General features: G+C 42.1%; 1 protein-coding gene and 1 non-coding gene across 11 annotated transcripts in view; one reads left to right on the forward strand and one right to left on the reverse strand.

Annotated features, from left to right (window-relative positions):
* Positions 1 to 20317, reverse strand: part of LOC116667320 (ral guanine nucleotide dissociation stimulator-like) — a 94827-nt gene that overhangs the window by 46191 nt on the left and 28319 nt on the right. For 5 of the 10 annotated variants that reach the window (XR_004324215.1, XR_004324208.1, XR_004324214.1 and 2 more), the window contains one exon: positions 4579 to 7192. The exons of 1 other annotated variant lie outside the window; for it this stretch is intronic. The gene's annotated coding sequence lies outside the window, so the exon portion shown is untranslated. Of the gene's footprint in view, positions 1 to 4578; positions 7193 to 8040; positions 8550 to 20317 lie in introns of those variants that run through there. 4 more of the 10 variants (XR_004324213.1, XR_004324212.1, XR_004324209.1 and 1 more) reach the window with 2 other exon arrangements.
* TRNAV-AAC lies at positions 12353 to 12424 on the forward strand. Its single transcript has one exon. It is a non-coding gene; the product is annotated as a tRNA-Val (tRNA).

The raw sequence follows: 20317 nt of genomic DNA on the forward strand, positions 1-20317 counted from the left end.
CTAAGACCTGCCACAGTACAGATGCTGCCCTTTCTCCTCCCTCTGTCCTCACTGTTCTTAACAATCTCTGTTGTCTTTTCTGACTTGACAAGTAAACATTTTGTTATTTTCATTTATGTTTATTTTACTATAAAATAGGCTAAATATATTTTTATATCTCTACTGGCCACTTTACAGATCTTTTCCATTTTTTGTTCCTATTAGGATCGAATAGATACTATTTTTCCTATTAGAGTAGCATCTCTATAGATTAAAAGCAATAATACTGTTTCTTGGATACTGTATTTTTTCTCTTGGTTTGTTCTTTGTTTCTAAACTGCATGTATGACTTACTGCCTTCTACAGAAATTTCGCTTTCTTTTTGCAGTCATAATTATCATTCTTTTCATTTGTGGTTTCTGCTCAGATAATAGTCTGTATTTTATTCTACACACATTTTACTCTAATATGTTTTTAGACACAGTTATTATACTCTATCTGAAATATGAGTGTAAGGTGTGAGGTAAGAGTCCTACTTTTTTTCCCAAGCGGCAAAGTAGGAATCCCAACTGTCATTTGATAAGTAGAAGAAATCAATTTTCTTGTAAAATGAATGATAACAAAGTGCCAGAGAGGTGTGACAAGCAAACACAGGGGAGAAATTGTAAGGAAATGAACACTTCTTTAAAATCAAAACCCCATACTCCCAAATAGCACAAGGAAGCCATGCTGCAGAAGAAGGGGAAGTCTAACTGAAGACACCTGTCAAAAAGTGCTCCTCTGCATCCTGAATCTTTCTTCTCCTTGGAGTCTTCATCCAAGTCCCAGTACAATCCTCAGCCACTCACCCACCACTGCATATGGGACACCCATTTAATTTATTTTTGGTAGGGGTGAAACACTTCCTTCTTTTTAATTGATTTTATTCTTTTCCAGGGATTGTTATTCAATATGAAAATGATTATTCTTTTACCTGCAGCAGAGGCAGGCTAAAATTCTATTTATATATACATTTTTTAATTGAAGTATAGTCAGTTACAATGTGTCAATTTCTGATGTACAGCATAATGTTCCAGTCATGCATATACATATATGTACAAATGCTTTTTTCATATTCTTTTTCATTAAAGGTTATTACAAGATATTGAATATAGTTCCCTGTGCTGTACAGAAGAAATTTGTTTTTTGATAGCAGGCTCTTTCCTTTATTTGGTTTATACCAAGGATTTGAGTAGCCTTTTCACTGAAAACTTAATAAAGACCAGAAAAGAAAATGTGGGTAGCCTAAAATAGCATGCTTCTAAGAGGTGCACCTATCCTCAGACCTCAGTTCCTGGAGGAGGCCTGGCACCCTAGTAGATGACTCTCCACATCAACTCTCATAGACACAGTTTGGTCCTTGACCATATGGCCCAGTCCCTGAGGCTGCTTTCCTGTCCCTGTGCTTTGCTCCTCCCTGTAGATAGTCACAAGATCCAGAGGCGGCTCCTCGAGTGTGTGACTCACCTTAGCAGAGCCTGGAGCACCACCTAGGCTCTGCATGGAAGAGAAGCCACATTTCCCATAGGTGGAAGCCAGCCCGCAGCTGGGGCTCATGGTGACTGCCCAGCCCTCTCCTTGGAAGCATCACATTCCCTGTTTATTTCCAACTTGACCTTCTCTTCATATTCCACATTCTTCGCCCATTTGTTTTGTGTCATTTTCCCCTTGTTGACCCATTTCAATTTAACATTTATAGCTCATTTTGTCTTATACCAGCATCTCCAGCATATCTGGACTCTTTGTCAGAGTTTGCGGGTGCCCAGGAATATCCCACTAAGTGATCATGAATGTACAGGTGTTTTTAGAACTAAAGCCCTAGCGTCCTAGGAAAACTGTTTCTCTTAAAACAAGAATGAAACCACCACAAACTCTTTTTAGTTAAATGTCCCTTATAGCTCAGGCACTTAAAATGTTATTTCATTGAATGGTCATACTCATTCTCTGAGGTAGAACGTATTCCCATTTTACAGATGATGAATACTGAGTTCAGAGAGGTTGGGTAACTTGTCCAAGGTCACTCAGCTTGTGTGGTGGAGCAGGGATGCCAACCAGAGGTGACTTCCTCTAGAGCCAATGTTCTTTCCATGATTCCATGTTGCCTCCCTGAATCTCAACTATGAGAATTTGTCAAGATTTCCATTTGTGATGAAGAAGGGAAGGGTTTGTTAACCCATAATGAACAATATCTTCTTTTAGTTTATTTGGCCATTTATGGGTTTTTCACATCTTCAGAGCTTCAGTGAGAGATTTAAATCACCTCAATTTGAATTTTAAACACAGGACTGTTTAAGTCCAATGCACTTCAGGAGGATTGACAAGTACAGAAGACTGATCCCTGCTGCAGGGATCAATAGAAGCAGTAGAAGGGCCCCTTTCTCCAGGCATAAAGAGTGGGCTAAATGAGACATCAGAGGTCCAGGCCCTGCTGTAAGAAGCCCTTGTAAATCCCAGCCTTCCTAGGTCTCAAAGTCCTTCTTAGTAAAATGGAGAGGGTTTGACCATCTAGAGATAACAAGTTAGTTTTAATTCTCATGCCAGTTCTGTGCACGTGGCCATAGCTCCCTGGAATGCTGTGTTGGGAAGGGCTCTAAGGCTTTTAGGGAAGAGTTGTGTGGTGATAATGGAAGCCCACCGATTTGGGCATGGAAGATCAGACTGCATGCATCTTCCACTCCCTAGATCAGAAAACCACCAAGATTCCTTTAAGTTTTGACATTTATGGCCACATAAAGCTGCCCATTTGGCATCCTCTAAATTCAACAGCCTTTTAAACATAAGCCCACCTGGACCGTCATGGATATGGGGCATCATGGGACATGAAGACAGGGAGACTGATGAGCTGGTCCTCACTGTGGGGGGTGCAGGAAAGGTAATAGGAGAAATACTTTCAGACCCCCTCTTACGCTGGAGCTGGGCTGGAGCAGTGGTGCAGCCTTTGGAGCTAAGAACACACGTCTCAGGAATGTCAAGTTTCTTCAGTGGGAAAAACTTGAAGTCTTGGGCTTTCACATTAAAACAAACAGAACATCAAGGACATTTATTGCTTGTCCAACCTGCTCTGCTCCCAAGAGCCTATGTGATCTTCCTTTTTCCTGCTATTAGTTTTCCGTGGGGAACTTGGAGAGTACCAGGAGAAAGAGGACGAGGGAAGTGATGACCAAAGAGTTCAACAGGAAAAGGAGAAACCCACGGAGGCCCCTGGAGCTTGTCTCTATTGGGAAATGGCACTTGGCACTAAGAGCCAAGCCATCGTGCCCAGGAAGCCCAGGTCCCCATGGGGCCCGTGGGACATAGTAGCATGAAGACTGTTGAGCAGTCTCTCTGAACTGGGGCTGTTGTGCTGATGGGAATGGCAGAGAAGAAACCTCTTTTGTCTCTCCCCTGCACAAGCCCATGGCTATTCATTAGCTATAGTCCCCATCTTCCAAATGGCCTTCAGGTCAACATGTCCATTGTGCAAATATTTATTAAGTGCCTACTGTGCACCGAGTGTTATGTAAATTCAGTAATCTATTCAATAGCCTACAAGTATCTCAAATCCATTTCATCCATTACTGTTTCTAGTCTGGTCTTCCTCTGCCCATTTTAGTAAATGCCACCATCATCACCCCGTGATCCAAACCAAAAGCTGTGCACCATTTTCTTTCCCCCTCTGGTCAACTCTTTATTACCTAGTCAATCTCTCAGTCCTGCCATGTGGGGACCAACTTAGAATCTAGCAGAAAGAGCCTTTCAATGGTCTCTTCTCTGTACTTTTGGAGCTAAGACTCAGCCAATCATAGCATCTGCTTCCTCTTCTGAAAACTTCTGATACTCTCTTTTTTTTAGTGTTCTTTTTTTTAATTGAGGTATAGTCACTTTACAATGTTGTGTCAATTTCCAGTGTACAGCACAATTTTTCAGTTACATATGAACATACATATACTCATATTCTTTTTCACCATGAGCTACTATAAGATACTGAATATATTTCTCTGTGCTATACAGTATAAACTTGTTTATCTATTTTACACATACCAGTCAGTATCTGCAAATCTCCAACTCCCAGTTTATCCCTTCCCACCTCCCTCCCCACTGGCAACCGCAAAACTGTATTCTGTATCTGTGAGTCTGTTTCTTTTTTATATATAATTTCATATGTCTTCTGTTTTTTTTGTTTTGTTTTGTTTTGTTTTGTTCTTTTTGGGTTTTTTTTAAGATTCCACATATGAGTGATGTCATATGGTAATTTTCTTTCTCCATCTGGCTTACTTCACTTACAATGACATTCTCCAGGGCCTTCCATGTTGCTGCAAATGGCATTATGTTATCCTTTTTTATGGCTGAATAGTATTCCATTGTATAAATATACCACTTCTTCTTTATCCAATCATCTGTCGATGGACATTTAGGCTGTTTCCATGTCTTGGCTATTGTAAATAGTGCTGCTATGAACATTGGGGTGCAGGTGTCTTTTTGAAGTTGGGTTCCCTCTGGATATATGCCCAGGAGTGGGATTGCTGGGTCATATGATAAGTCTATTTTTAGTCTTAGGAATCTCCATACTGTTTTCCATAGTGGCTGCACCAAACTGCATTACCAACAATGTAGGAGGGCTCCCTTTTCTCCACATCCTCTCCAGCATATAAATGATAAATAATACTCACTTTTGATGGGCTTGGAAAGGCAACCATCCTTTTCACTATTTGCTCTGGTGCCAACAAGGCTGCGTTCCTGGGGGCAGCAGCAGTGGGTTGACCCCTGTGACTGTGGCCAGCATTGCTGAGGCAGCAGGGCAGGCAGGGCCTCCAGGTGGGACAGCTGTGGCCACAGGGGTCACACCAAACCAGCCCTGGGTCTGATTCTGGCACTTCTTTTGCCTGTGGTTTAGCTTACCTAGTGCCTGATCATTGTCTAAACACTGTTCCATGGTCCTCCTAGGGGTTCTCTGAATCACTTAGCAGCCTTTGCACAAATTCCTTTTCTTGATATAATCAGCCAGGGTCAGTTACTGTTGCATGCAGACAAGGATTTTGCTCAAACAAGTATTTCAGGGTTCTAGGTATCATTTCCTGGTAAAGAGAAGGGAGGAGACAGAACCACAGGTGATGCCTGGGATGTGGTCTTAGTGATAAAGACTGAGACAAAAAAGGCACAGGCTGGGACTATGCAGCAGCAGGTGGATTCCGACAGGAAAATGGGGAATCTAGACAAATGCTCACAGTCGAGCTACAGAGGAGGGATTGGAGCTGAGCTGAGTCCCCAAGAGTCCTGTGAAACTGGGGTGAGACGTGAATATCCAGAGCAGCGAGTCAGTGGGCAGAAGCACTGGCCCGAGAGGCTGAGAACAAAGGCAGGGCAGCCTAAATCATCCTGTAGATGCTCCTGGGTCAAAGTCATGGGATCAGAAACTCGTGGAGCCCCCATCACATCCTTAGCTCCCTTTGACTTCCCTTGGTTCCTCCATGTCTAGATTTACCTTCCTTTATCCTTAGTTCCCCATAAGTCTCGAGCCTCTGAATCATCCACACACAGACTCAGTCATTCCTGGACCTGATGCTCTGTTATCCCTGCTGATGTGGTCATTTCAGGAATGTCAGTCTCTCCCACTGGACTCCAAGTTGCAAGAGGGAAGAACCCATGTCTGCATTGACTCACCACCATATCCCCAGGGGAAGCCAACAGTAGACACTCAATAATCATTGGTTAAGTTATTATCTAAGAGAGGAAAATGCATCGCTATGATGATAACTAACTGTAGCCTTAATAGTCCATCCTACAAGTCAGTGAAGTGGTCATTACTGTGCTGTCTCACAGCTGAGATATCCTCACACAGGTAAGGTGATGCCATTGGCCCAAGGTCATGCAAACTTGATCCAAGTCTATCCTCACTCCTGTTTTACTGTCTCCTGCCAGCCCCTGAACACAGATGTAACACAATGAAAGGGGCCCAGGACTTGAATTAGGTACCACCCCCTTTCTACCGATTTGACTTTAGGATAAGTTACTCTCACTCTCATGTTCTAATCCATGGCCAAGGAAGTTAGGCTTTCCACAGACTCTTTTGTTTCATCAGCATAAAGTTGAAGAGCTCTACTATTTTCAAGCTGCTCACCCCAACTCAAGCCTCCATTTTTAATTGCCAGGACCCAGTTCAAGTCTTCGTGTCACCTGCTTGGAGTTTGTAAGCTTTTAAACCTTGAACTCCTGGACCAGCTGCTTCTGTATCTTAATTACACATGACTCCACTGATGTTTCTGTCCCTCCCCCCACCCCCACATTTCTTGATGAACTCAGCATCTGCTAGAACCCTGGCCCCAGGTCTAACAAGAAGACAGTGTTACAGTACTGTTGTCTTCTCATGTCAGTATAACTAAGGGTTATTTTGAGTATTTTTAGGATAAGCACTCAAAGATGTGAGACCCTCAGGGGAAAAAAAAAGATGCCTACAAAAATACCTCGTATTATTCAGAGGAATTCAAACCATACGTTTCTGCTTCTTTTACTGATTCTTTTACAAGTAAACCATTAAAATGCACTCCTCTAAGAGCTGTTTGATGTCCCAAGAGCTCCCAAACATTTTACAAGCTGTTTTCCTTAGAACCAAAGGATATATTCAACTTACATAAAAGATGTGGAAATCTGAAAAATTCTTTCACAATCTTTGCATTAGATGCGATAAATTGCAAGCCTCTAACACTCCATTATGGATGAAATTTGTAACTGTTCTTGTGAAACCCCTCTGATTTAGTTTCTGGGAGCATGAGAAGGAATGTGCATGGAGGGAGCCAAGAACTTTGGAAAATTGTGAAGTTTGTAAATGTGGCTTTTTCTGATGCTGGACGTTGCTATGGAGCAGACAGAAAACAACTGAAAGCCAATTTTCCTAACCTGTTCATCCCAAGAATCCCCCCCTTCATATTTTCTTTTACAGGTTTGTTTTTCCAAACAAGTGACATTTCTTTTTCTGTTCTTATCAGAAGATAATAATCATCTCATCTCATCTCATGCAGTGGATTTGAGTCCAGCAGAAAGTGCAGACCCATTCCAGCTGCATCAGCCTGTCCTATCTCACTGAGCCTCAATGCATGACTTCAACTTGGCTTGAGCCAAGGAGCTTATGATTGTTCCATCTCCACTTTCTGGGGGCTCCTAACAGGCATGGTTTCCTCTTCAGGTATTATTTTTCATTCTGAAAAAAAAATACAATAGATTTTAAACATCTCACTTTGTTCAGAGGTTTAGTCTTCATAAATTCCCCATGAATTCCCTTTTTAAAAAATATTTTACTGAGATAAAATTTACATAAAGCACATTAGTTTCAGGTACACCCACATAAAGATTCATTTGTATATATTGTGAAATGATTACCACAGTAAGTCTAGTTAACATGTCACCACACACAGTCACAAAATTGTTTTCTCATCATGATAAGAAATTTTCTCTTAGCAACTTTCAGATACACACACAGTATTATTAACTGTAATCACCATGCTGTACATGACATTCCCATGACTTTTTTATTTTTTAAGTGGAACCTGTGAATTCTCTTAAGTCTTACATATTACTATTACAATAGCCCTGGGACAACCTTCTCAGCCTCTCACCATCCAGAGAAAATAAGCAATGTTCTAGTGGAAAGAAATGACACAGCTGAAGCTTAGGTTCTTTGATTAAAAAATGACTGCACCTTCTACTTTGGGGTTTTCAAGCACAAAACACTTAATGGGGCTCCACAGCACAGTGAATCTATTGTATGAGTATCTGTGATAGAGTCCATAAAGGCATGAGTGACTCTCTAGCCCTAAGGAAGCTGGGGTGAGGTGAGGGCTACTTTAGAGGTGGGCATCCAACTAGCTTATTTTAAAGTTAGCCAGATGGGAGAACTAGCCTTTCAGGTGAGTTGATGAGAACATCTAAGTCTGAAGGAAGAATACAAGTAAGGCTGAACAGGTTTGTTATCCTTTAGGATAAAACCAAACTAGTTAAGAGACTTCAAGAACTGTTTAATTATGTAAAGCAAAAAATAGCCTTGGGCACCTGGTTCTTTTCACGGGGGTAGAGCTGTTAGGGAAAAGTCAGTGCTTTGCCATAATTACTGGTTATCCAATACTTTGCAAAAGGCCTTGCTGTTTTCAGTGCCAGGGTCATTCAATATGGAATACAGCTTCGCTCATGCTTTGGTACAGATGACAAAAAACACAGGTGCTCTTTCGGGCTCCAGCAACGCTCCTGCCCTCATTCAAGTCCAGAGCAAAGGAAGAGGGTGACCTAGTGAACTGGTAAGTCCCGGGTCCTTGAAGATCCAAGAATGTGTCCTTCTGAGCCCAGTGACGAGCATCCACACAGAACAGCACCGAGCCCTTTTACAAAAGTTCCACCAGCTTCAGCTTTAGCTTAATATTCATCCATCCAGTCTAACATCTCTTGACAAAGAAGGAGAAGCATTACAGTTGAGGGCTTCTGCTTTCTGTCTGTCATCCATCAAAATTGCCTTTACTTCTAACAACAGGCTCATACTTTCCTTGAAATTGGGATGCAGAATATCCCTTTAAAAAAAACATGGAAAGGACTTATTGAGATATTCAATGTAGTGGTCACTGCCTCAAATTATCAAAAGTTCAATACAGCCCATGCCATTCTGGTGGGTCACCCACCTCACAGTTGGTGTCTCATGGAAGGGAATCTCACAGAAGCTCTTTTTCTGTCCACAGCCTCAGCCTTGAGTTCCCAGCCTCCTTCATCTGGCACCATCCTCTCATCCAGTTCTCTTATTTCTCATACCTTCTAGACTTCTCTCACTTTTCTTGTGTAAGACTTAGTTCTACCTTCCTACCTAACACCCTCCCAAGACACATGCGTGCACGTGCACATGTACTCACACACACACACACACACACACACACACACACACACACACACACACACACACACACACACACACACACACACAGAGTCCTCTCTGAACCCACCATTTGTGAATGTCCATAAATATCCAGAATGCATTATTATGGTGATGCCTGTTGCTCAGGGAAAGCTGTCACTGGTTTATCCAGGCATCAGATGCAAACCTTGGCCAAGTCATCTTTTATTCAGGTGGCGCTCCCATACACAGTTCCCTGTACTGAAGACTGGGCCCCAAACATCACAAGCATTGCATGTTACTGATGAGCACAGGTTTAGGGGCCAGAGAAGCTTGTGTTCTGATCATGGGAGCACTGCACTGGATCCGTGAGACTTCGAATGATTTCTCGGTCCCCTGGCCCCATTTTTGTTTAACACAAAGACAACTTACTTATCTAAACTGTTGTTAACAAGGATTAAATGAAATTATCCATGCCAGGACCTGACATGGTTGTCCTCCTTTTCCTTCTGTGCAGTCTCAGCCTCCTGTGCCCACAGTCAGTGTGGCACTGCTCAGGGGCAATCTTTTGTGCTTTCTCTTCTCACCCTGTGGTCTTGTCCTGAGTGATGCCATCCAGCCCCACAGCGTCAACATACAACCCACAATCAGGTGATTCATGGATGTGAACCTCCAGCCATGCCCCTTCTCTAAGCTCTTGTCTCAAGGTATTATTTAATTTCCTCTTTGATTTCCTTTTTGACCCATTGGATTTTTAGTAGCATGTTATTCAGTCTCCATGCAGTCACTTTTTTTTCTCATTTTTATTTCTGTGGTTGATTTCTAGTTTCATGCCATTGTGGTCAGAAAAAATGCTTGATATAATTTCTATCCTCTTAAATTTGTTGAGGCTTGTCTTCTGTCTGGAGATGTGGTCTATCCTAGAGAATGTTCCATGCACCCTTGGAGAGAATGTATATTCTCTTTTGGAGTTATGTAATTTCCTGAAAATATCAACTAAGGCTAACTGTTCTATGGTGTCATTTAGTGCTTCCATTGCCTTATTAATCTTCTGTCCCCTTCTCTGAGCTCCGGATGTGGACATGGTACCACCACCTTGATGCCTCCTCCCAGATGACCCAAGAGCTGTCAAGTCAACATTTCCAACATTGAAGGCAACATCCCCCACTCCTGCCAGTCAGCAGTCTCTCTCTCTCCATGAATGGCAGCACCCCCCCACCCACTTCTGCGAGGCACAACCCTCATCTCATCACCTGCATTGCTCACTGCCTCTCCAGACACAACCATCACCACCAACTGTCACCTACTGTGATAGCAAAGGGGACCCTCAGGGCTGTAAATGGCATCCAGCTCCCCACACTTTGGCTGAATTATTGACTCACTTCATCCACTGATTCTTTGGAGAAATATTTATTGAGTGTCTACTAGTACACTGTTCTTTTAAAATAAGTGAAGCTATATTTTGTCACTTTGATACTCAGTAGTCTTTAACACTAAATTGAAACATAAATTACATTTGGATAGCATTTTATAGTCTCCAAAGGTTTTTTCATTTCTCATAACACAGTGGAGTAAGGAAATTCTAGAGACCAATAGACTCATTTTTCATATGAGGCAGCTGAATCCAGCCTACTCAGGATTACACCACAAATTCCCATCTTGGGTAGGATGGAACCCAGGTGGCAGGTCTCACGTTCACTGTACTTTCAACTCCACCCTGCTCCCTCCTCCAACTCACCAGGTGCCAAGTTAATGGATCCCCCCTCAGAATCTTGGCCAGTGGTTCTCAAATTTAGCAGACATCAGATTCACAGGAGTCTGGTCAAGGTGCCGAGTGTTGGGCTTGCCTGGAGTGAGCCTGAGAATCTGCATTTCTAACAAGTTCACAGTGATCCTGATGCTGCTGGTCTGGGGACTACACCCTGAAAACCACTGATGTTGTAACAGGGAAGAACAAATCTGACTCCATGTTGGATCTATTTCTCTTACTTTAATCTCTGTATTCTATTGCTTTTGCTACAAGTTAATCACTGAAGGGATGTTGTCAATGAGCTTAAATTATACATAATGGCCCCTCAGCTCCCAGGTATGAGTGTTAAGCTAAAATGCCTTTGTTTAGCTCACAGGAAACATCCTGACCAGGCCTACCTGTGAATGCCTGCAGGAAGGAAGCAATGAACACAACCCCTTCGAAGGCTGAACGGAACCAGGAAATATTTGACTTTACTCCCTCCCTCTTTTAGTATAAAAGAAGCCTGAATTCTGCCTTGGGCAAGATCATTCTTTGGGACACTAGTCCACCATCTTCTCAGTTTGCTGGCTTTCTGAATAAAGTTCCTTGGCCCAACAACTTGTCTCAATTTATTGGCCTGTCACGTGGGCGAGCAGCACAAGCCTGGACTCGGTAGCAATGTGGGCTAGTTAACTCACCTGTGCTCTTTACTGTTTCTTTTCACTTCCTTTGAGGAGAAATTTGACCCTAACTATGTTTTTCTCCCTTGACTCACTTTTGAACAGAAAGGAGCACATTTCTTCTGTACAAGGACCATCTTTTGCATCCCTGATGTTGACAAGAAGATATGAAATTGTGCCCACATGCAAGGTGCTTGGTTCTCCATGCCTCCATTTGACCACCTAGGTGCCTGTCAAACCCCATGGTTATAACCTCACTACCGGTCAGAGTCGTTCAAAACATGGCTGAGAAAAGCAAAGTTTGTGGAGAATTTAGAGACTCTTGCTCTATTTTTCCAGATACTCAAAGATTCATTCCTGGATTGGGCCAAATCAGCTGACACTCCCCTCTGCCACCATCAGCCTGGCCCCACCTGCTCCCATTGGTATCTCCTCCTCTGCACAAGGCCCTAAGAAATACTGGTTTAGTGACTTGAGCACTGGGCTGGGCCATGATGCACACCTGGGGCCCTACAGGAAACTGCCTCTGACAGGTGTGCTACATGTGCTGATGGATACAGCCCACAATGATACACTGCAGCCTTATCGCTGGTACCATGAGGAAAGTCTCCTGTTTGTACCCAGCATTGTAGTGCTTTTTCTGAGCAGAAGGCTTGGCTTTGCCTCAGGGGCACTGCAGTTCTTGTAACTAGTTGTGACTGAGTCTCCTTTTTGGCCACTAGGGGACTTCACACCAGCTCTGTGACCCTCCCTGGAGGTCTACGGACCACAAAGTTTCCTGACTTAAACGTCTTAATTTCTCCCATGTTTCATTATCACACTTATTTGGGATGGGTGGTGTTTTGCTATGCTATAGGACAACATTTGACCCTTCCTGAGGCTTGGCAGATAAAGGAAGGTAGGTGGAAATGTGCACAGATAGCCAGACAGGCAGAGAGATGAGTGCATAGAAGGCTCACTGCTGGTCAATGGCACACACTCTCCCCATGATGCAGGAGGCAGCTCACACAGCAAAGAAGAAAGTAAATGATCCACTGTCTGATTTGGTTTCAGATCTTCAAGATGTCATGTTGCAGGGAGGGTATAGCTCAGTGGTAGAGTGTGTGCTTAACATGCACAAAATCCTGGGTTCAATCCCCAGTACCATCATTAAAAAATTTAAATTAAAAAAAATGAGTTACCCCCCACAAAAATACATAAAACATATTTTAAAATTTTTAAAAAAGATGTTATGTTGGAAGGGGCTTTCAAATGTGAACAGACACTGGATATGCACTTTTTTCTAGCTAAAATAGCTTAGTAAGTTTGTTAATTCATAAATAAACCTAAAACTGGCTCTGAGCTTTGTGTTTTAATATTTTCTGGTAACTTTGTAATTGGTCCAACCTTTTCCTAAAGAAATCTGCCAAAATATATTATAGCAAATACAAAGGTTTGTATTGGCCTTAGTATCTAATGTAAATATGAAAAAGAAAAGAAATAATTGCATGCTGTTTATCATAGCCGTATTTCTCACAATATGATGAAAAGCAGAATAAATAATGACACATATTTACATGGAATATTAGGAAGTAATCAAAAGTATTGTTCAACAAAACTATAAAGCCACATGAAAAATATAATTTAATATTAAATAAAATCAAAGACATAAAACTATGTTGGATATGAGAACCATTATGATAAGACAAATTCCTGGAAGAAATGATGATGGTGTTTATTGTGATGAGATTTAGAGTGATAATTTCATCTTCCCTCTATTTTCCAAAACATTATGGTATGGGGTTAGATTCATTCACTGTAGACAAGTACATTAAATGAAGTTTTAAATGTTACCATTGAGAGAAGAAACTCAAGTTGTTTTAGAGCATAAATAGGCAACCACAGGCCTGGACTCGGGGCACATGCAGGGATATCAGAGGCAGAAAGATGTAAACAAAAGTATAAACTGTGGCTCCTGTGGGCAGCTGCCACCAGGCCCACAGGAGGGTCAGAGAAATGATTGCCCAGTGTGCCAGAGTCTCCAAGTGTTCATGGGTCGCATCTCACATAGCAGCTGTCATCACAGTCCATAACCTCGTAGAACACTCGGCCCTGCCCTCCAGGCTGTGTTCTATAGACATTTACTGGCTGGACTTCTCTAACACAGAAATCAGCCAATGGCAGCCAAATCACATATTTGAACATGGAGCAGAATTTATCTCATCCTGGGTGGCTTTGATTTTCAGAATTCTGGGAAGAAAAGTATGACTGACTAAGAAGCATTGTCTGTGTGATGGTCACAGCAAGATCTTGGAGAGCCATCCCAGCCTTCAGAACCATATACAGGGAGATGGGTGGTGGGCTGGGGCCTCCTTCTCCCCCTTAGGTGTCCTTCTGAAAGTGACATTTTGAGGCCAAGTGATCCTGGGAAGACCACACACTACATGGAACACAGATGTCTTTAGGTTCCCAATGATGTTCATGGACACATCTCTTTGAATATTTTCTCCTACTTCTCACCAGTAGGGTAGCCTCTGTTATATTTTGTTTTAAAGGGAAGCTTTCTGCTCTTTGCAGAAAACTCAAAGTTGTGAATCGGCTCTCCTGGACAGTCCTGAGTGGGCTGGAATCTGCAGAATCCACTAGGTCCAGCAACGTCCATCCATGTAAGGCAAATCAGATAGCCAAGATTCCTCATCAAGACCTCACTTTTGATGAGCATCCTTGGCTTGGGAGCTCTAGGAAGATCAAGTCAAAGATAAACTCCTAGCAAGGGCTGTGTTTTCCAAGGGGAACACCTTCTCCTGAAATGAGAAAAGACTTGGAGGCTCAGTCAGTCAACATGGGCCTAGTACTGCCTGACCTTGGGACAGAATGGAGAGAATATTTTCACTACGACTTTCTGAGCCAAGTCCGGGCTCCATGAGCCTATTTCATTCAGTGTTTACCCAGGTCCTTTGCAACCAGAGGTTTATGTTCCAAGTTAAGAATTTTGAAAGCAAAATATCAAGCATCCACCATCTCATTCTCATCCTTCCTCTGATCCTCAGAGCCCTTCCCCAGAAGTCAGGTATCAGCAACCCACATTGCCTGTAAAGCAGTTAATACTTAAACCAGAACAAAGGATGGGTATTATTCCTGGTATTCAACACCTGTAGGATTCAGCCTTACTTCCTGCCTGCAAGCTCCAAGGTACCTACATCCTCAACCAAACTATGCAGCAACCAATGAACTCTCTGGACAGGGGAACACTGATTGCATTTTAACTCTGAGTTTTCTTGAGGGAGAGTGACTTTCTCCATTGTCCTTAGTGAAACTACTGAAACCCTCTTGCTTTTTTTCTAAGCTCCATCTTTCCGGGCTCTTAATCATCTCTGGGACCATTCCCAAGAAGATCTCTGGCTTCTCTAAATCTCTCCTAAAAGCCTTCCTTTTGACCTAAATGAAAGCAAGCTGAAACATTCCTTGGACCCAGAAGTCTCTAGCTTTACATGGCCTGCAATTTTTCAAAAATTAAAAAAATTAAAATTAAAAAAAAAAACCCACGTCTTTGAGGAATGAGCCAGAGGCATTAAAGTAACTCCCTATGCAGTGAGTGGATTGTCTCCACAGGCTTGATACCTTGGCCCTGCGCTAGACATTTCACATGCTGGAGAAAGGTCTGAAATGTTAATGCCTTGGGACCCTGCCACAGTTTACAAAAAGCACCTTTGCCTTCAAAAGCTTCTGTGTTAACCAAAGGTGATTAAAACCAGGTCCTTGCCAAGGGCGTTCTTTCACAGTTCTGAACAAGTAAGGGAAAGCAGAGATGATTATCTGGCCAGCTCAGTGGAGACTTGCTCCTTTCTATAAAAATATACATGCTGACAGAACAACACTTGTAGATTTACAATTTGTCTGATTTGATCACCTTTCAGCACAGGAAACCTGGCTTGTATACTCCATTAGAGGGGCTGCTGTGGGAGTTGTCATGGGAGACAAGACCCAGCTCGGGACCTGGACCAGAGATCAAGCTGGGGTGTCATCTGGAACATCACCTACAAGATTTGGTTGGAACATCCCAGCCCCTCAGGCAGAAAGGGCCCCTGTCCTCTGTGTTCTTGCAACTCCATGGTGGACTCTTTCACAGCACATCGCGGGGTGTGCTGTGATGTGTGCATCTGTTCACCTCATCCAATAGTTCATGAGTTCTTTGTATTTCAGTGGGAGTCCCGTTAAGCCTTTCCTGAATCATGAATAAGCTTCTCCCTGGAAAACCAAGAGAGCTTCTCTTTCTTTTAAAGAGACATAAAATGGGAAGAATGGGTATCTTCATTTCCATCTAGACACAGCACTGCCTATCCCAGCCACTGACGAGACAGTAGTAGGCATGCCTTAAAGGTGTTGCAGGTTCAGTTCCAGAAAATGGCAATAAAGTATCACAACACAACAAGTCACACAAATCTTTGGTCCCTGAGTAACATATGTTTATGTATGTTTATATTATACTGAAGTTTATTAAGTGTGCAATAGCATTAGGTGTAAGAAAAACTCAGTTGAAAAATATTTTATGGTTAAAAAATACTATCATTTGAGCCCTTGGCAAATTGTAACTTTCTTGCAACAGTAACATCAAAGATCATCAATCACAGATCACCATAACAAACTAATAATAATAATAATAATAATAATGGAAATTTTGAAATATTGTGAAAATTACCAAAATGTGACACAGAGACACAAAGTGAGCAAACGTTACTGGAAAAATGGTGCCAAAAGACTTGCTCAGTCTAAGGTTGCTACAAAGCTTTAATCTATTTTTTTAAGTATATCTGTGAAGCACAATAGAGCAAATCCGAATTAAATGAGGAACACCTGTAATTATAAGACACATCCAAAGACATTTCTCTTTATGGGCAGAGTTCAACTAATGGAATCTAAGCTCATGGATATGGAAGATACACAAACACCAGCGGGGTGAGAAGATGCTCTTGCCCAGGACCTTCAGTCATCCAGTAGCACCAACCTTCCCCAGAGAGGCTTTAGGAAAGGATCTTCTCAGCCAGATTAGAAATCAAAGACATGCAAATTAAAACAACGAGATGCTATTTTACAATCTATAAAATTAACATAATTTTTAAAAATAACAATTTTCATATAGCCAAGTTCTAATGGATACTCTTATACTACTTTATGTGGGGGGGGAGGGGGCAGGGAGGAGGTGTACTGGTCCACATTTTCCAAAAATCAGAACATATATTCAATGATTTTGGTCAGAGATATAAACAAAAATATTTGCCTTAATATGTTCACGGGAGCTCTACTGCAAAATAAGACATTAGAAAATGAACTCAGCTATGCAATACATGTGGTGGTTTACTAGTATATGCTAAGCTCTGCAGAAGTAACAAGTACATGCTGACTTTTTAGTGGCTCAATGCAACAAATGTTTATTTCTTACTCAGAGTCTGATGTTATGTTGAGCCTCTCCAAGCAGTTTGTCCCCCAAGCAACAACTCTCAGACCCAGGCTGCTTCCATCTGCCATCTGCCATCCATCGTCACTGATGAGGGGACAGATCAGCCTGGGGAGCACATTTCATGGCTGCATGATGTTCCCTCATCTAAACGTGTGATGTTTCACTAAGCCACTTGTGGCAAGGCAATGTCGTGGGTTCTCCAACATTTCTTCTCCCTGAGCATTTGGGAGATGTGTTTCCAGAACTCCTCTGCAGTTTGATTTTAGACAAGCAGGTCGAATCTCAGACAATGGGATGTGTGCAGAAATGAGGATGGTGCTTTGTCCCTGGGACAGCACTACAGGATGATCTGTCTGTCTCATTGCACCCTGAATTTCATGTTTTTAAAATGAGTTTCCTCTTGCTCACCAAACCCTCAGAGTCATTTTTTATTTCTCTATTTCACATTCCACATAGTCCATTGGCATAGCCTCTCATGTTTATTTCCAAAATACCTCCTGCATCTCACCCTTTGTCATCACCTCTACTCCGGTCCAGATACTGCCACCTCTTCCTGGATTTCTGCAGTAGCCTCCTAACTGGTATCCCTGCCCTTCGCCCCCTATGCTCTAATCCCACACAGCAGCCAGAGTGAATTTGTTAAAACAAGAACCCAGCCATGTCACTCCTCATTCAAAAGTCTTCAGTGGCTCCTCATTAGATGCAGAATAAATGTCTAAGTCATTATAGTTTCTGAGTTGTTCACTGATGTATTTCCAAACCAAAGGAAGGGGTGGGGAGAGGGATCTGTGGAAGGAGTGGAGGGGAATAAATAAGCAGATTTTCAACAGTGTGCTTAATCACCGAATGAGAACACATAAAATGGTCCAAAGGATAAAGTTGTACTCACAGACAACTCACAGTGAGACAGCTCAGAGGGGAGGAATCAGGCAGAGGGAAAGTGGCATTTTTCCTGATGTGAAACTGCCTTATTCACAACCATCCATCTGAGTGTCCCCCTCACAGCTCTGCAATCAACTGAGATTCTCCTACTGTGAAATTAGAGGGTGGATATCATAAAATATGAAGATTTTAAAATTCTTCAGGAACTAAATTTTATATGTATAAGTGAGATATTTGTATTTGGAAAATGGGCTCCATGGAGATGAAGCAGATGCATTGCACTAAAGCACATTTTGGGAGCAGTCTCTTGTATACTGCATTCAACAGAAAAATTACATCAGACGAGCAAGATGGATATCACTAACCTTTGCTGATGCTTGGATACTTTTCAATATGATTTCTTAGTTAATCTTGAATTGTTGACAACAAATTCTTGAGAAGGACATTGGGGGACAGAAAGGCTAAGTTTTTGGAGTTAGATGGGGTACACACCTAGCTAACATTCAATTCCTTGCATCCTGATCTAACTTGAGTTGATCATCGGACTTGTGAGGCATGGCCTTTTGGGAGGTCATGCTCCTTCAGAAAAAAAAAAACAAAATAAAAAAGTGCCACAAGTCTTTGCTTTTCTTCACCAACTATGGCCTAAATACAAGGGGTCTTTAGAAGACAACAGGAATGACAGACAAGAACGAGGTGGAAACAATTAACCCAATATCCTATCAGCTCAGGGTGGCTCCAGGCCCAGACACTCCATCTCCATCCACCAAACCATTATGATGGATAAAGAAGGCCAGTTCCTAAAAGATGGACCTTTGAGATTCTAGGTCATGCCTTCATGTCACCTTTTAAAAAGAACCAACTTGAGACCAGAGGGCCTTTTCTGAAATTACGTTTCCTGTCCAAAGTGGACTCTCCAGGCTTCTGGTGAGGACTGTGATCAGTGGGTTCATTGAATACAGAACAGAATCAGATGATGATGGTGTGAGGTTTTAGTGCTGCCATTGCCTTAAGAGGTGGGACCTGTCATCCCACCCAGAGAAGACAGCTACATCTGAAGACCCCTAGAGTCAGTGTGGGCCAGCTCCTCTGCATCCTGCCTCCACAACTTAGCTTTCTGATGTTCTCTCCTAGAGACTGAAGAATGCGGACCTGCTCCAGAGAACTGATGGAGAAGCCACAGCCCCTGTGCTCCTAGATGAAAGCTGCCCCAGGATCTCAAAATCTCACAGATCAGTAGAACTCTGCACACATTAGCTGTGGAATCCTTCAGATGAGAAGCCACTTCGAGTGCAATGGAGATGCATAAGGGAATATCTAAGGTAGAGAGACTCAGGCACCGGGCAGAAGAATAAAACTTTACCTGACTAAATCAACAAACTAAGGAAAGACAAAAAATCATGACTAAGTACAAAGGTAGTAAGCAAAATTGAAGAAATTGATTGATCAGTATCTGTCTTTGAAATCAATGTTAATGAGCTGCATCTCCTTAACGAAGCATAAAGACATTAGGATAATATAAAATTAAAATTGAGCAGTAAGCTATTTAGGAAAAAAAAACATTAAAAACAAAATAACAGAGGACTTCCATTTCCACAATGATAAATATATTTATTCCTATTCCTCCTGCTGAGTACAGCTAAAAATCTGGTCATTATAAAAACAAACATAAGAAGTAGAGAGAAAAGGCAAATTGCCTAGAAACCTCAGAACCCAAAATATGATTTGGTGGTGAGTTTCTTGGGTCTTCTTTTGGTTTCACATATCCCAGACTAAGTTCTAGAGAAGGCAGCATCTGGAAATGCCAATAGGTGCCGAAAACAAGGGAACCCCAAGGAAAGCCTTTTTATAGCCAAAGGACCAGAACTGGGGTAGCATCCCAAGACAGAAAAGTTTTTGACAATAACTGTTTTACTCCAGGCAAACACCATAGAAAAGACTGCACCCCTAATCCCTGCCAGCACAGGCTAAGTGGACAGCCAACACACCCACTCTCACTCGAGTGTAATAAGGCTCCTCCCCAACCCCCTAAGACGATGGCAAAGTAAACTAAGTATGGGGCATGGGATTTCATCTTTGCTGAGCAATAATGAGCTCCTTCCCACTCCCTAGAGTCCGTGGATCACTACATCAGAGCCTGAACTTTAATGCCCACCCAGCAATAGAGGCACCCGTCCCAGTCATGACTGGGATGGTGTCAGAGGATGCCTACAAAAACACAAGATTTAGCACATATCCAGAGTTGCATAACACAATAGCTAAAATGTCCAGGATTTGATCAAGTACACCAAGATTCAGGAAGACCTTAACTTAAATGAGAAAAGACAATCAACAAATGCCAACTTTAAGATGACACAAATGTTGGAATATTCTGATGAGGATTTCATAGCAGCCCTCATTAAGATGCTTCACGGAGCAATTACAAAGATGCTTGAAACAAATGAAAATGCATACATGAAGTCTCAGTGAAAACTAAAAGATGTAAAGAGGAAAAAAATGGAAATTTTAGAACTGAAAAATATATAAACAGAAACAAAAATACAACAGATGAGCTCAACAGCAGAGTAGACAAGACAGAAGAAAGAATCAGTGAATTTGAAGGTAAATAAAAACTATCAAATCTGAACAACAGAAAGGAAATACATTGAAAAAAATAAGAAAAGAGATCCTGGGACAGGTGGGACTGTAACTGAAGAGTTAGTATTTATGTCAATAGAGTCCCA

Source organism: Camelus ferus, chromosome 11 (genome assembly GCF_009834535.1).
Source record: "Camelus ferus isolate YT-003-E chromosome 11, BCGSAC_Cfer_1.0, whole genome shotgun sequence".
Classification (NCBI taxonomy): Eukaryota; Metazoa; Chordata; class Mammalia; order Artiodactyla; family Camelidae; genus Camelus; species Camelus ferus.